The 16,851-nt window shown below is 33.4% G+C and overlaps 1 long non-coding RNA gene across 1 annotated transcript in view; it reads left to right on the forward strand.

The window, feature by feature from the left end:
• Nucleotides 1–4,356: 4,356 nt before the first annotated feature.
• The window catches only part of LOC128554752 (uncharacterized), a 39,152-nt gene continuing 26,657 nt past the window's right edge, over nt 4,357–16,851 (forward strand). Inside the window, exon 1 of the long non-coding RNA XR_008369684.1 lies at nt 4,357–4,421. This is a non-coding gene — a long non-coding RNA (uncharacterized LOC128554752). The remainder of the gene's footprint in view (nt 4,422–16,851) is intronic.

The following is a 16,851-nucleotide window of genomic DNA, read 5'->3' on the forward strand; positions in this document are numbered from 1 at the left end:
GATCAAATTACTACGCTCAAATACAGTTTTTGTGAAAAAAATGCTGAGATTTACGTTTCATTCTGTCAATTACTCTTTCACAACAACCGGTTTTCAAAATAAATGTTTATGTCAAATCAATGATGACATAATGATGTCTGTATGAAAGAAACAAAGATTAAAGATGTCGGAAATGATCGACACTAACATGCTTTTTCATCATATTTATCTAAAATTTGATTGCCAGCAGGAAGTAGATATCTTATTTAGGTAAAGTTTGGTCATAAGTTTAGACAGAATACGGCTTGAAACAAAATACCAAAATACGCAAGGAGAGAGTTTCAAATAAGCTTGGCTTTCTAATTAATCCTTCATGCTATAATTATGTAACGTTTCATGTTGTAGATATATATGAATAAAATATTGTTTGAACCAATACGGCTTGCGTATAGTAGCTGTTGATCTTGAAAAAATACATGACCTTCTAAAATGATTTCTTTTCTGTCTTCTGTCCGGATTTGCTGGTAAAAGTTGGGATTTTCACACGATATTTACATCAAAAGAGATCTTAATAATTTGCGTTTTTTTATCAAAAAGTGTATCTCTTCAATAATATTTCACTCAATGGTTGTAAAGAAAAGCACGTAGATATCAATATTTTGGCTATAGAATGTACCTTGAGGGAAAATGGGACAGTTGCCTATTTGTATGTAGTCAAAAATCTTCTTACGGGTAGAATTTCTTTACACTTTACAAGTGTACTGACTGAGAATCAAGTTTAAAACGGAAATTGTATTAAAACTCAGGTACTGAGGCTCAATCTTGAATTGTCTGCCCTTGAAAATCAGAAAATACTATAAATCGAATTTTCAAGGGCAAATAGTTCAAGATCAAGGCAAGAGAATTGTGTATTTTAAATTTTATTACTGTTTCAGATTTCATTTGCAGAAAGTATACATAGTCTAAAGAAATTTAATCCATTACAAAGAAAATGACTTTGCGGTATCATTTTGTCAGTCACTATATTCACATGGGACATATATTTTCTCACAGAAGGAATTTCTACTTTAAACTCTTGACAGAGAATCAAATAAAAAACTTTAATATGAAATAAAACAAACCATAAGAACCCAGTCTTGAATTATCTGGCCTTGAAAGCCCGAAACTACAGAAACAATCTACATTCAAGGGCAGCTTATTCAAGATCGAGCCTGGGTACCTAATACAAATACATGTTGCTTCCTACTGTCAAGATCACTACAAATCCAATTTATGATATGTAAAGAATGTCCTTATGCCAAATACGATAGAAAAAAAGCAATACATGTGGCATTTCTGTCATTAAAAGCTTTACAAATTTGATTATAAATATTAATTAACTGGTAAACTGTAAAATGACCCGGGATAAATCATGACTGATTTTAAGTATTGTTATTATAACAGCAGCTCGATCTTGGATGCTGTATTCTGCTCGATTCGATTTTGCCAGAAAACATCTCACGAGGCGCGAATGATCCGTCTTTTCAAAATACACAAAAGCCCAAAAAGCCGAATACAAAATCACAGATCTTGCTACTGTTGCAATGACCCTTTCATTATATACCTTCTTTTTTTCTTGCTTTTTGTAATAGAACGAAATCTAAAATGCTTTTATATGTGGAAATAAAATTAGTATATATAAATATGCCAGCTCATGCATATTAATGAAAGAAGTCCGGCAACATACAATATGGAAAGTACAGTACTGAATTTTGAATGGTACAATACGGGCTTTTTCAGTCTTTTTGAATTTCCTTGTGAAATGTAAGCTGTATTTTTGACGGAATCTATATAGGTATTTAATAAAAATTTATATTCATAACAATAGATATATTTATAAGAATTTGAATATAATGCTATTCATTACATTCCCAAGATAGTTATTGGGTGATATAGGTCTGTAGTTGAAAAAAGTAGCTTTTCTTCCCTTTTTAGGACCCAATCTGTGTATAAAAGGGAGGTAATGGCTGATGTGTGGTTTCCCTTGATTTTTTAACACTTTTCAGCTCAGGGAAAGATTTTTAAAATATTTGATGTTAAATGATGTTTTTAATCAGTATCATGCATAAAGCTAGACGACTTTTTAATCAGTCTTGATGAGAAACTTCAAAATCTATAATGAAAAAGATTCTTATATTTTCAAAATAATTTATAACAGCAATTTAAATTTGAATTTAGGGGAGGAGCTTATCATACAAATAACCATGTGACCACATTGTTTGTAAACGTAAGCAGTGTGGTCATCTTGTTTCTGAGAGTTTTATATTCGTTCCAGTCATTAAGTTTTCCTCTGATGGTAGCTTTACTTGTTTCGTCTGTCGCCTTTTTTGAAACTTTCCTTATTTCTGAATTGTACCAAGGCCTATCTCGAGGTCGAATTGCTGCGGTAGTGGTTGATATAGATGATTTTGCCAAACTGCAAAAGGTATCCGTGAATTTTATAGTTGAATCATTAACATTTGTTGATTCTAAAAACGACAATTTAGGTTACCAATTTTGTCATTTGATAATTAAAAAAATTGCTTTCTTATAATTCCATATTCGTCGTAAGAAGGTAAAGTTAGTCTGAAAACTATGTTTAATATATGCAATGGTTGCAAAACGATCTCTTATTGTCTTACAAGTATTATATATACCTGAATGTAAACACTGTAAACAAGACGAATTTCGATAAAATCTAGTAATTTTCGTGAATGGGGGCTTATTTGTGTAGCTACACTTATTACAATTCTTATATTTTTTAACAATAAAGTGCATTTAAGTTTGTGGTTATTTGAATTCAACTGGTCGCAGTTAATATTTCCTACCAAGATTATATTATTACATATCTCTACCGCACTTCCAAACAAATACTGATGCGATCCCAAATTTCAATAGTTTAATGTGGAGGTTGGTCATTGTGTGTGTCAAAACTGTCAAGACGAAGGGACTCATCTTGAATATCAGTATATAATTTAATAATCGATCATATATCAATTATTGATGCCTAGTTAGCTCATATAATTTGGAATTATTTGAGTGTTGCTTATTAAAAGAAAAAGAAGAAACAATATAAATTAAACAATCATTCTAAAACTGCAGTGTATGATTTATCGTTTCGCAGTCCAAAAATATGATTGTAGTGATTCGTGCATATTATTTATTCTCAGGTTATTTACTAATTATTGTTAAGTAGACATAACTCTTTCACAGGATAGCCAAAAATTGCGATCCTGAGGTATCAAAATGTTATCTATTTGAGGATCGGATACCTTAAAGACCAATAGTTCGAATGTGCCTCACATAGACGCAGTATCAATGATTATAATTGTATTACTTTTTAATAAGTCAAACAGCACGTATATCATTATCATATATCAGACATGCCTCTGTTTCAGAGTTGACTTTTACTATGATGTCCTAATAACTGTTGTTGACTGCGTTGGTACAGTATTCTTGCAAGCAGCTGATAATCAGTGTAGTTTTCAATTAGGAGTTTTGCTAAATCACTTTTTATATCTGAAAAAGAGCTATTTACAGTCATACTTCTCGGCTATTTAAAACCGTTCAACATAATACTCTCTTAATCTGTAAAAAGACCCTTTGGAAGCAAAGAATGCAACCAAGAATAATAATAGCAGACTCGGTTAGATTGAGTCTGTTCATGAGAGGTAATAAAATGTGCAACACCTCTCACGCCCCTTAGCACCATTACACATGTTGGATGGGTACCATGATCCCAAAGAACCAGACCAGAAAATATAATAACACTGCATCCAAGTTCGGGAAGACTTTTTACAGCCGCCACACGGCACTAACAACCATTTTCTCACTTGACATATATTGTACACTATGCCAAATACTAGTGTTACCTTGAGCCTGCTGGAAGCAAGTGGTTCTGCCTTTTCGACCAGTGTAGACAAAGAGCAGCCCGCACGTCTGTGCAGACTTATCATTGTATACACTGTTGCTATTCAGTCAGAAAATCGCCAGTGAATACCCCTTCGAAAAATATACGGTACTGCCAAAATTGAATAACATACCAGTCCATTGAAGAAATTTAGCAGGGTAAAGGTTAATGAACGGCTAATATATTTTAAGATATTTTAATATTCTTACTTCTTTTACCAAATTAACAGTAACATTAGATTTTTTTTTAAATAATTGGGACAAAGCACACTTTTTGTTGGGAATTATAATTTATTGAATTGAATTGAATTTGCTTTTTACGTGAAGATAGAAGTATTTTCCTTCCATCTCAATTTTACGTGTTTTTTGTTTGTATAATTGTTTCATCTTTTTGCAAATCAGTCATAAAATTCGTTTATATGATTATCAAAGAATATTCATTACAATTTCAGGAAACAGAAATGGAGTCGAGTGAAGACGACAAAAAACACGAACACATTCCTCTGCTGCCGCAGGTTTTTAGATTTTGTTGTTTTGTTTCATCATACAAAATGCATTTCAAATCACCATACATGTGGTACATGTATACTATAATATTTTCAATGTAACCATGTTGAACCGGAAGCAGATCGATGTTGAGAATTTTCAACAACTTTTACAACAAACTAAATGTGTTTGTTTGTTACTTCGTATTGACAATGTAATGTATTCGTTTTTTCTAGTCTGTTACATTAACTTGTCTATTTTGTGCATATTGTTTACATTTTAGCGAAAGGGTGACTACATTAACACTGAAATACTTTTCACGAATCTACCAATTTAATTAAGGACCAAAAGTGTGCAGCGGTTAGGTACTGTAATTGAGATATGTAATTCTTATGTAAAAATGTTGTTTGTGACTCATTGGAAAGATAGTCGAGTGAAATAATTATGACCGTTATTAAAGAAAGTGAACAGTTTAATGTGCAGTACTTATTTCTTAACTGACGCTTTGACTTTTATACTCTTTATATTTATCGCCATGCTGAAATGTCCTAACTTTAGAAAAAGAGTAAAACTAACATTGTATTAACTATGAAAACAGATGTTTTTCTGACACTTTCCAAACACTTTGACACTGACCTATTTAAGGAAAACAATTTAAGATTTTTAACAGTATTTTGAGACTTTTTGTGAGAACAACTTTTGAAAGCAGACATAGCTTTACCGTACAAAAGTCAGATAAAAGTTACGCAGTTCATGCTTCAAGCTTTGATTATGGATTAACAATATAAAAAGGAAAAATAAAGATATTACTTACTTTATAATAAAGTCCTTTAAATAATATAGAAATGGAAAGTAATATTTATTATTTAAGTTATGGACATTTTACGACGTTGTGGAAAAAGAAGATCAAAAACAAAAAAGAACATTTTCATATGAGATATTCAATAATCTCTTTTGCCTTGGTTACCTATCAGTTTCAGATAGGATAGGAAATAATATTTTTAATCTAAATATTTGTTCGTGGGTCAGAAAATGGCACTAAATCTATCAAATACTCACTGTTATTGACATCTGCTTAAGATGAGTGAAAATCCGTAAGCGTATTCGAACCCATGGCATATGTCTTTAAATTAAAAGTGAAATGAAAACTAGTATACATGAGCAACTTGAAGTTATAAGGATATGTTGTCAGAACTATTATCTCTGATTATTTTGTCTCGGCACCTTTGACGCCTATGACAACTACTATATTGTTTCCTAGAGCTCTTTTCATTTCAAATCAAGTAGACACGGGCATTTGTTTGTGTTCAGTTGTTTTAGTTATGTCCCTTTATTGACTTGATTTCATGGTTGATTCGTCTGTAACATTATTGGGTGAAGGATTTTAAGGGACATGTATCATACAATGTCGACATAATTCTAGTTCATTTTGTAGAAAAACTTTTTATACATAATTGTGCATTGATAATAGAAACTTTTACTTGTGTAGAAATGTATGAAATTACACTACAAAATAAAACAGTCGTTTTGAATTACATAACGTTGTTGCCCCTTACCGTCAATGCCTGCATGATACACTAAAGGATTGAATGTACTGAACGTTGTATATGTGAATTTATTCTACAAAATAATCTAATGTAAAAAGAGTAACACTGTTTCTAATTTGTGTAAACAAGAAATCCTACATCAGTGTGTTTATCATCAGTCTTATACAAAATACAAGTATATTGGGTTCACAAGGAGGAAAACACAAGTACATGAACACAGCTGGGCAGTCAGAAAATTATCGCAAATAATTATTTCGCGACCAGTGACAGTATATGTTTATAAAAGTACTCGATTATGTACATTATGTAGGAGAAATCTCAAAATACTTTGTTATGCTGATAACAAAGACATAATGATATCGGACTTACGTTTTTTTATTAACATTCTGTAGTTAACCCGTTGGCCTTAAAGGTTCGTCGAAAGTAAGGCATATGTTTAAAGCGCGGCTTTTATGTTTAGCTTGTCCTTAGTTTTTTAAGGCTTTTAAGGTCTGTGTCCTGTCTCCGACTTGCTTCACCTAACCTCGTGTAAACGCCATTTAAGATGTAAAATATATTTCATATTTAGAAGCTATCCAACTGACTCTTAGAAATCGGAAGGATTACCAGTATATGCGCAAAAATGTTCAGATAGGCACTCCGCCATAAAACTCGGATTAGGGGCCTAGCTTGAGGGATAAACACATGACTAATATCTGGTCGATGTGACGCTCCTTGGTACACGACGAGTTTGGATTTAAACCTATGGCTAACTACTGTTTGCAAATCAAATTGCCCTTTCGCTTTTTTTTAATCGATAGACTTTTACCTTTACGTCAAAAACGCAGCAATGCTGAAGTTATTTTTGGATCTCGTCTATAGAGGTAGCTCCCCTTTCCGATACGAGTAACAATACATTGTATGATCTTGTTTAGATTGGCTGCATGACCGAGAAATTCTGATATAAATACTGTTGGAACGGGTGTTTAACCGAAATGTGTCAGATGTACTAGATCTAATCTTCATTTAAAATTTAAATAAATCTTGACACAATGTACACTATATTTAGTTGGCGTGGATTTGAAAAAAAAAGACACCCTCTTATACATTACAGACCCTTTTCTGCCTAAATTTCAGTGCCTTTTGCTACAGACTTTATAATAATAATATAATATTGTATCCCGTGTTTAGTTTTCACAATAATCATAAAACGTGACTAACTCGTGGTCGAGTTGTTGGAGTCGCTCGACATTGATTGAAGGACATAAGTTCGATTCCCAGAACCGACCATGCCTCTCTAGTTGAAAAATGTTGGCAAATTCTTGATGCTATCCTAGCAAACAGTTACAAGCTATTTTCTCCACTCGAAAGATATTGTCATCGCTAGATTTGGGTTTAAATGCTGATTTTGTTGCGACTATGAGATTAATTTAAATAAAACTTACATGTATCAAAAGGTAGTCCAAATAATTTTACTTAATTCTTGAATATCATTATATGTTTTGACTGGTCGATATCCTCTTTAAGTAGACAAGGTAAAATATCAAAATGTAAAATCGGTCTACCCGAGGTAGCATTATTTAGACTAATCAAAAAGGGGGATTCAATTCCTCCTTAATTTATGTAAACATATCATAATTCCCCTAAACACGATTAACGTTACACATATGTGAAAGCGATAAAACCCAATAACTTTACATGACTGTGTACAGTGTGATTTATCCTCAATTATTTTGGTCCTTTCATACTGAAAGTCACAAATATAAAAGAAACTTAAAGTCGAATTATTTTGACTTATGTGAGTCTATAACTGGTTCTTTCCATGAACGAAGACAAGGCTTATCAACTGCTTGTATATAAATAACTGAAATAGTGTTTAAACGACTTGAAATAAATATATATCTAGTAGATAAATTCACATACACGTAAACCCCACCAAAAAAAGAAATAATAATAATAAAAATAAAATTAAAAAAAACTAGATCTATAATGGAGTTAGATTTGCGATAGTTAAGTTACGGAAGATTCTGCAGAAGTTTGAATATGAAATAAATCAGGTTTTTTTTTTTGAAATGACAATTAGATCTACAAGTGTTGTGTAGCTTGAAGGTTCAATACCTTTCTATAAAACCTGTATACCTAGCGTGGTTGGAAATTTCGTCGATAATAATTGTCATAACAAACAAAAAACGATGTTTTCATTTGAACGTAGTCATGGTAGTTGACATAATTATTCTATATTCTACTTTTAAAACAACATAACCATTATCATCTTATTGCACTTTACAATGTATGTACGGCGATACTCTAAAGTCAGAGCACGCGCTTTGTGTGACATCAAGATATAGAAAACAAGTTTCACGACAAGGTGAATGAATAATTTATAGCGGATGGGGCGGGGTTAATCCGTCAGGATTACTCCAAAAATAGCTTTAGTTTCACCGTTTTTGTGACGTAAACGTGCAACTCTATCAATTGCAAAATTGTTGAAGGGGCAATTTGATCTGCCAACAGTAGTACGGCTGACCAGACTATAACTTCGTTTCAACCGTAAGTATTGTGCTGCAGAACGCAATTCTTAGCGTAGCGTTCACAACACCGGCTGTAGACATGAATATATCCGTCGGCGGTCCCAAACTTGGGCATGACTCATCACTAAATAATTTACTTTGCCAACGCTGACCGCGATTGTTGAGAACCAAAAATAGTCGTTGGTGACGGTAACGTAGCGAAAAACAAGACCGCAGTAGTGCCTACGGGCAGATAATGTAGACCCCCATGGTAACCTACTACCAAACGTGACGAGGATTCAACCGGCACAAATCTGACACGCAAATGGCTCAATCGGGGCGAATCGACAAGCGTTCTCGTGCCCTGACATGTCGGACGAGACGCAGTATTGTCGAACGAGAGACGTTGTCTAGAGATTTGATCTTGCGTTCGCCCACGTTCGAGCATGGGAATAATATTGCTGTTGCTCTAAACAACATAGAAACGGTTTTCCTTTGCAACACAACTAATTCTTGTTTGCAAACAAAAAAATAGCTCGTTTGCATACCGTTAAGATAAGCATGTAATACCGTATACCCGGTCTAAATGCAACCCTATGTTATAAATTCCTTCCTTCCGCCTACTTAACAAAATATTTTAGATTTCTTCATCGTTTGTTTTCACTCATTTACGAAATATGTAAGTCCACAGAAATAACATCCAGTTTTTCAGAATATTTCTCGCACATATGTAGGTACAAATGGAATTTTAATGTTCTTGAATTAATCAATGTTTGTATGAGATTTAGGGACATCACTAATCTGATTTTCTTGTGTAATTATTTGAAAAAACATATAATTTATTATGGAAGACTCTGTATTAAATAACCGTACTTTTTGTAACAGAGCAACAACAACAAGCTCAACAGAAATAAAATTATGCCTGAAGACTAAGTCAGAATTCAAAAGCTGAACGCTATGAAACGCTGAATACAATTATCTCGTTTCAAATAGCAGTTACCTTTATTGGGCCAAGACAGTTTGTTTTTATATCTAGATATTTCATTGATTGAATATGGCATCATTCTCACAAGTTGACTTTAGACCATATTTCTCAACAGTGTAAGGTAGATATTTTTTTTTTGTTTTTAAAATTATACTGAAAAGAGATTGACTGAGTAAGTGTGCAGACGAAATTGCGAAAACATAGTAAGTCAGGTAGGGCTTAAATTATTCACCTGTCATCATGCAATTTACGTTCACTATACATGTATTATCAGAATTATTTTCACGAAGTCGATTTGCGAAGACAAAGTAGGTCACTGGGTAGTGGTGGGTGTTCAAGAATATACATCAGTGTACAACGGCAATTCTAGAGTAAAAAATTAATACTACGGTCAATTATCCAGGCTGGTAAAAAAAATTGTGATGAAGGTCATGTGGGTTGTGCGTGCCTATTTTTGTTAATTCACATGTTTACATCCTACAGATATTACAAGTGTATAATTGCCCGTACACAAAGAAATTGATTTCAAAAAAATATACCGTCGTGTCATGGGAATAAAAACAGTCAGGGTATAATAAGACATCATCAGTAAATGTCTTATTCTGTAAAGATTATCAAATTAACGATTTGTTTGATGCCAGTCCCTTCAATTCTGGTCTTGCATGTCACTCTGGTATGATCACTCGGTCAACTTCAGATTGGCTTAAAATATAATTATAATTGTATCGGAATCTTTGACTGTATGTAATCATAAAATTCTCGGACTGTTACATGATAGTCGTGATCTAAATAACTAAGAAGTGGCAAAGGCGAACAGAACCGAAGTTCATATTTGGGTATGCTAATCACGAGACCACCTAGATTAAGTCACGAGTTGAATTTTACCTGTTCAGAACTTAGGTTAAAAGTTATATTAGATCCATATTGATAAGATTGTTAAAACTAAACTCTGCCAGAATCAAGTTACTTAAAATTAGCACACTGTAGTCCTGGCTATATGGCAGTTAACAATACTCATACTGCTTATAAGAGCGATCTTTCCATCATCAAAAATTTTTAAATTGTCACTCCTGTAACCAAAAGCAACCAGTAAAAATGATTTTATTCTGTCCTTATGCATGCCATGATCCGTCAAAACATAGCAATGGTCTTATTATGTATACCTTACACATACATTTAAATCATTTAATTATTTTTATTAAACGTGTAATACCACAAGGGCTAGGATGCTGGGGTCTACGTACGAGTCCTGGTTGCTGTCATGTAGATGTGTCCTTGTTAAAGGCCCTTTTTCGAGGCCTTGGTACTGCCATTTTGATGTGTCTTCCGTCAAGACACTCTGTTCCAGTCCTTGTTACTGCCATTTAGATGTCTTTAACATGGGCCCTGGATTTGGTCTAGACCCTGGAATCGAGTCCTGATTACTGAAATTCAGACGTGTCTTTGTTGAAAGCTCTTTGTCGGAGTCCTGGGTTTTGCAATTTAGAAATGGCTTTGGTCAAGACCCTGGATTCGAGACCTGGCAACTGTCATTTAGATGTGTCTTGTTTTCTATAATTTGCTTGTAATAATGGTCATTTATTATGAACATCAGTCAATCAAAATGTGTTAAATCAGACAAGATTATAATAGATATGATATGTGGCAATCCCTCGCCTAATTACGGTTTGCTATAACCTCAGAAATCTGCAGAGATAACACAGATCAGATATTTCATTTATTCTACTGTAATCTGAACAACAAATCAGAGGTAAGTCCAATATAATGATTACACACTGGCCAGATCATTTAGTAAATTAAATCAAATACATGTTTTTACAAATACAATGTATTAGACATTTTAATTTTGATTTTAATTTAATTTGATATTCCAGGAAAAAGGAATGGATTCTTTCAAATATGCAGACGATGATGACGAGGTAATTATATTTAACTTGAGCTTTAACATAGCTATTACACTTCAAGGCAATTTTGAGAAAAGATTACCCTATGGCAGCTGCAGTGTTCTTCACGTCTCGAACGCGAATCTTCACAACTTCAGCTGTGCTTTTGTCGTTTCAGCTTCGGTCTGTGAAAATCGACGATGCGTTTACATAAGAATACTTGATTGTATTTTATTTTCTCATTGCAAGTAAACATGTAAGATGTTCTCTGCCTTTTCCGAAGAAAAAAAGAGGGCGTCCGTCCGTGAACGTTTACGTCCGTCCGTCTGTCTGCAACAATTGCTGTTTGATCCACAAATCTGCCATCCATCAAGAAGTTTTTAACAGGTTTGAAAAAATTACTATGAACTTACTCTTGTTATTTATTAAGGTATATCCCTTTACTGAGTGTCCGTCTGAATTTCGCGTCTGTAACTTTGTCATTTATGGATGGATTTTAAACGTTTGCATCAATAATCAACGTCAGTATTTGAAAGTATCCACGGAAAATGATAAAATCCTTAATTTCAATATTTTTTATTGCATTCCCGAGTTTCACCCTTACCTCGGAAATTCCAACATGTATAGTTTACAGCCTGTAAAAAAAGATATCAAAACTTGAAAATGATACTATGTTGGATAACCTTAACTAAATTAAGTAAAATTGAAATCAATGGGGGTATTTTAATGTTGTAAGGATTTCTGGCCTTACAGGTTACTAAGAATACTAGGTGATATCGATAATATATAAGCATAAATGTCACTAAAAAATTTCTTTCATTTTTACATATTGGCCATATTACCTCGCCCTCTTTTTTAATGGATAAACGTATTTAAACAAAATATCCCAAACAAAAACTCTGCCGTTAAGGTTTTAAAAATATTTACTGCTTAAATGACACATAAAAATGCTTCAGATGGAAAGAAACAGTGTATCTAATTGCCAACTTTTACACTACCGAAGCTTTAAATCAGTAATAGTTAAGTTGTCGCTAAACCTTGCATTCTAACGGATGTCTTTATTAAAAATTGGCGCTTATACTTGCATTGTATTAGCTTAGCTTTCGTCACTTACAATAAACTGGTAAATACATCCAGCGTAACGTTTTATCGCTATTTTACATGTATATACACTTTGATATTTGTCTTGAGTTGTATCATATATATATATATCTACCCGTGAAGTGAAACAATTTATGTCCCCAACCCCAATCGAAATAAGACGGCATATAGTGACTGGACTGGTCGTCTATTCGTCCGTCCGATTGGATAACTTTAGAATGCCTTGACGTAGGAACCTCAAACTTGGTAGGCATGTTGGTCGTGACTGGCAGATGATCTTTATGGATTTTGAGATCGGTTGCTAAAAGGTCAAGGTCGAAATCACATTGAGCTGAATATCAGTTTTCAATCAGTCACTGCAAATTTGCTCTGGTCTACAGTCGTCGATCTTCATTGGTTAATTGTCAGTGGTCAGAAGATGAACCACATTGTTTTGCGGGCCAGTATTTCACAGAAATATGGAGGTATTTCTTATCTCTGAGAGTCTACCCTGTAAGAACTTTCTTACAAGCAACATCGTATATCACAGTTATATTATTGTGCAGATGCTACTTCACCATTTGCATTTTCTACATACGTCAAAAATGAAATATATAAAACTTTGGTGTAGATAAATGTTTCGAGCGCTGGTCATGTCACTTCCGTGGTCTCCAACATTACATTTCAAGGTAGTCCAGGCTTACGAATGATATTTAAATAAAGTTTATTTGTTCCATGCGACAGAGGCTGGCCCTATCTCTCTATTCTCATTTTCTCAATTATCTCTTGTTAAAAGATATTCATCGATATTTAAATATTCCATCTCAATATGCTACCTACAGTTTTAAAATAACAATAGAATGATAATTCATTGTTATTTTACTTGATTTCAATTTTTCTTTTTAGGAGAGAAACAATATTTCAAAGTAGTTTCAAACGTGTATGTTTTAATTTTCCTTCATGTTGGCAGTAATGCAGTATTGGTCGACCACGTTTTTTAGCCTTTATGCAGGACAGTTGATTCGCCGAAAAAGGGTAGGACCATATATGTAAGACAAAGTAAAGCGGTTTAAGTTATCGATGAATGTAAACGAATGCATGGTCCAGAGGATATGGCGTTGGCCCAACAAAATAGTTTTTCGAGGTTCGAGCTTTGGATAGTAAAAAATTCTCATTTTTTAATCGTTTGTTTCAATAAACATTGCACGAGATTGGTCTAGGCGTATTTACCATGTACTGTCAGTTAAACAGAAGTACTGGGAGTTATGTATTGCTATAGACGATCTTCCAGCACCTATGATCATCGAGCTTAACATCTTCTAACTCAGAGACTGACACAACTGGAGGGTCGTCAACAGTACAGCAAGTGATGTTGAAATTCTGTGACATGAATTAAATTGAAACAAAAGTAGCAAAATATATTAAAATTATAGAAACAATGACCAAAATAAGTCAAAAATTATTTCTGAAATATATAAAATGGTTTTTAAAAAGTCTTCAAATATTCTTGACTAAAATGAAATAAAAATAATCTGTCAGGTATACTAGAGAAAATAAAAACGACCGTAATCCCGGCTTGAATTCACCCTTCACGGTTTGTACCATTACGCTCTACCAATTGCATCAGCGATGTAATAAAGTTCATGGTAAACAAAACAAACATATCAACATTTCAGCCAGGTATGGAGCGAATATCAATATAACTAATTGAAAAAGTGCATCAGCATCATTTCGTCACGGCTCAAAACACATGGTCGAACTATACCATAATTATCATCTTTTGCATGTACACCACAAACATATTACTTAATACAATACACGTGTTGGAATTGCCGTTATTTAGTGACGTCAGATGTCCATCCAGACGCTGATCTGGAGAGTTATGCATAGGATGGTGACCATAGGGCATGGTTCTAACATTTGGTTAATATGGCTTTGTGGCACTAAGGCCTGTATATGCGTCATGCTCTACTTAATCTCAATTTCCTCTCTAAACGTTTTTGAGACGAAGTTTTGGGGAATTTATCTGTTTAGAATTAGTATGAATATTACCATCATTAAATCATCATCATTATTGCTGTTTTAAATAATTTAACAATTAAATTTTATTTCCGTTGATATTTCAGGAAACAGAATTGAAAGAGAAGAAAACTGCGGACGAGAGTGTTGAGGTATTATATTTTGTTCTTGTCTTTCAAACAAAACTATTTCGATTTAATGTCTTTAACAAGAAAATATTATTGTATGACAAGATAACATTGTACTTCACATCTACAAAAGTTCCATGGCGTGACCCCGTTTAACTATAGGTCAACTATTTCCAAATCAGCTTGGTTAGTGTAAAAATGTTTCACCTTCATATTCTTCTGATATACTGTTGATACGGGGGTCGGGGCGGGGGGGGGGTGGGTGTTGATGGGACACTTGCAGACAAAATAACACATTTATTTCACATGATCATCGAGATTAACATCGTCTAACTAAGAGACTGACACAACTGACACAACAACAGAAAACAGCAAATGAAGCTGAAATTCTGTGACATGAATTAAATTGAATCAAAAGTAGCAAAATATATAAAAAATATAGAAACAATGAACCAAAATAAAAAACAAAACCTTATTTCTGAAATATATAAATTGATTTTTAAAAAGTCTTCAAAAAAGTCTTGTCTAAAATGAAATATAAATAATGAGTCTCGTATACTAGAGAAAGTAAACACGACCGTAATCCCGACTTGAATTCACACCTCACGGTTTGTACCATTACGCTCTACCAACTGCTTCAGCGTTGTAATCAAGTTCATGGTAAACAAAACAAACATATCAACTTACTCTATAGAGAGTTTTCAGCCAGGTATGGACCGAATATCAATATAACTAATTGAAAAAGTGCATCAGCATCATTTCGTCACGGCTCAAAACACATAGTCGAACTATACCATAATTACCATCTTTTGCATGGACACCACAAACATATTACTTAATACAATACACGTGTTGGAATTGCCGTCATTTAGTGACGTCAGATGTCCATCCAGACGCTGATCTGGAGACTTATACATGGGGGATGGTGACCATAGGGCATGGTTCTACAATTTGGTTAATATGGCTTTGTGGCACTAAGGCCTGTATATGCGTCATGCTCTACTTAACCTCAATTTCCTCTCTAAATGTATTTGAGACGAAGTTTTGAGGTATTTGTCTGGTTATAATTAGTATGAATATTACTAGTATTAAACCATCATCATTATTGCTGTTTTAAATAATTTAACAATAAATTTTATTTCCTTTGATATTTCAGGAAACAGAATTGAAAGAGAAGAAAACTGCGGACGAGAGTGTTGAGGTATTATATTTTGTTCCTGTCTTTCAAACAAAACTATTTCGCTTTAATGTCTTTATCAAAATATATTATTGTAAGATAAGATAATATTGTACTTCACATCTGCAAAAGTTCCATGGCATGACCCAATTTAACTATAGCTCAACTATTTCCAATTTAGCTTGGCTTGTGTAAAAATATTTCTCCTTCATATTCTTCTGATAAACTGTTGATGCGGGGACGAGGGGGATGGGGTCGGTGAGGGGGGGGGGGGGGGGTGGAGGTGGATGTGGCACTTGCAGACAAACTAACACATTTATTTCACATTATTAAAACGATGGTATTACATATATTAATTCTTAATTAAATATATAAACTAATACTTTGTTATTCTTCAACATTGATCCATTCTGAATTAATTTTATGGGTAAAAATATTGTATTTTCTCCCATATGCAATTCTGAAGTTCCAGTATCAGCGATATATCATGATATGACATATCCGCATTTTACTAGACTAGACTGAAAAGCTATACAAGTCTTACTTTCCAAAATTAGCGTACACAGGCTTACAATTCCCATGATATATTTTCGCACCCATCATATTTTAACAAATAGAAAAATATACTTATTACAGTGACAACAACTAGGCAATCAAAGGAATGTTTAGGAAAAAACACCAGCAATTTATGAGTACATTAAAGTCAAATCATCAATGAAAAATGAAATATGGCTATGAAATTTCCAGATGCATCAAATGTAAAATGTATACGAAGTTCATTTTAAAGTAGTTTAAAGTAGTTTAATCAAATTTATTCAACAGCTTGTCTTCGTTTTGGCTTTGTATACAATGAATTTGTATTGTAATTGCTAAATTAATGATAAACTCCTTCGTCATTTTGCTGTGCGGCTATAATTTCTTAAAAGAACATCTCTTTCTAAACAAACAAGTCAGTTTCTAGCAGACTTTGTTCAATTTCGAAATCTTAAAATCCTAATCAATCATGATCACCTTTCTGGTCCCAATAGCAATTAAAATTTTACGTAGTCTTCTCCGAAAGCGCTGGCATTATTTCAAAGCAATTTCTCAGCAATGAAATGTTGGCGACACTTCCAAGTTTTCAAACGATTTAACAACAAAACCAAAGAAAG

Source organism: Mercenaria mercenaria, unplaced genomic scaffold, assembly GCF_021730395.1.
Source record: "Mercenaria mercenaria strain notata unplaced genomic scaffold, MADL_Memer_1 contig_714, whole genome shotgun sequence".
NCBI classification, from domain to species: domain Eukaryota; kingdom Metazoa; phylum Mollusca; class Bivalvia; order Venerida; family Veneridae; genus Mercenaria; species Mercenaria mercenaria.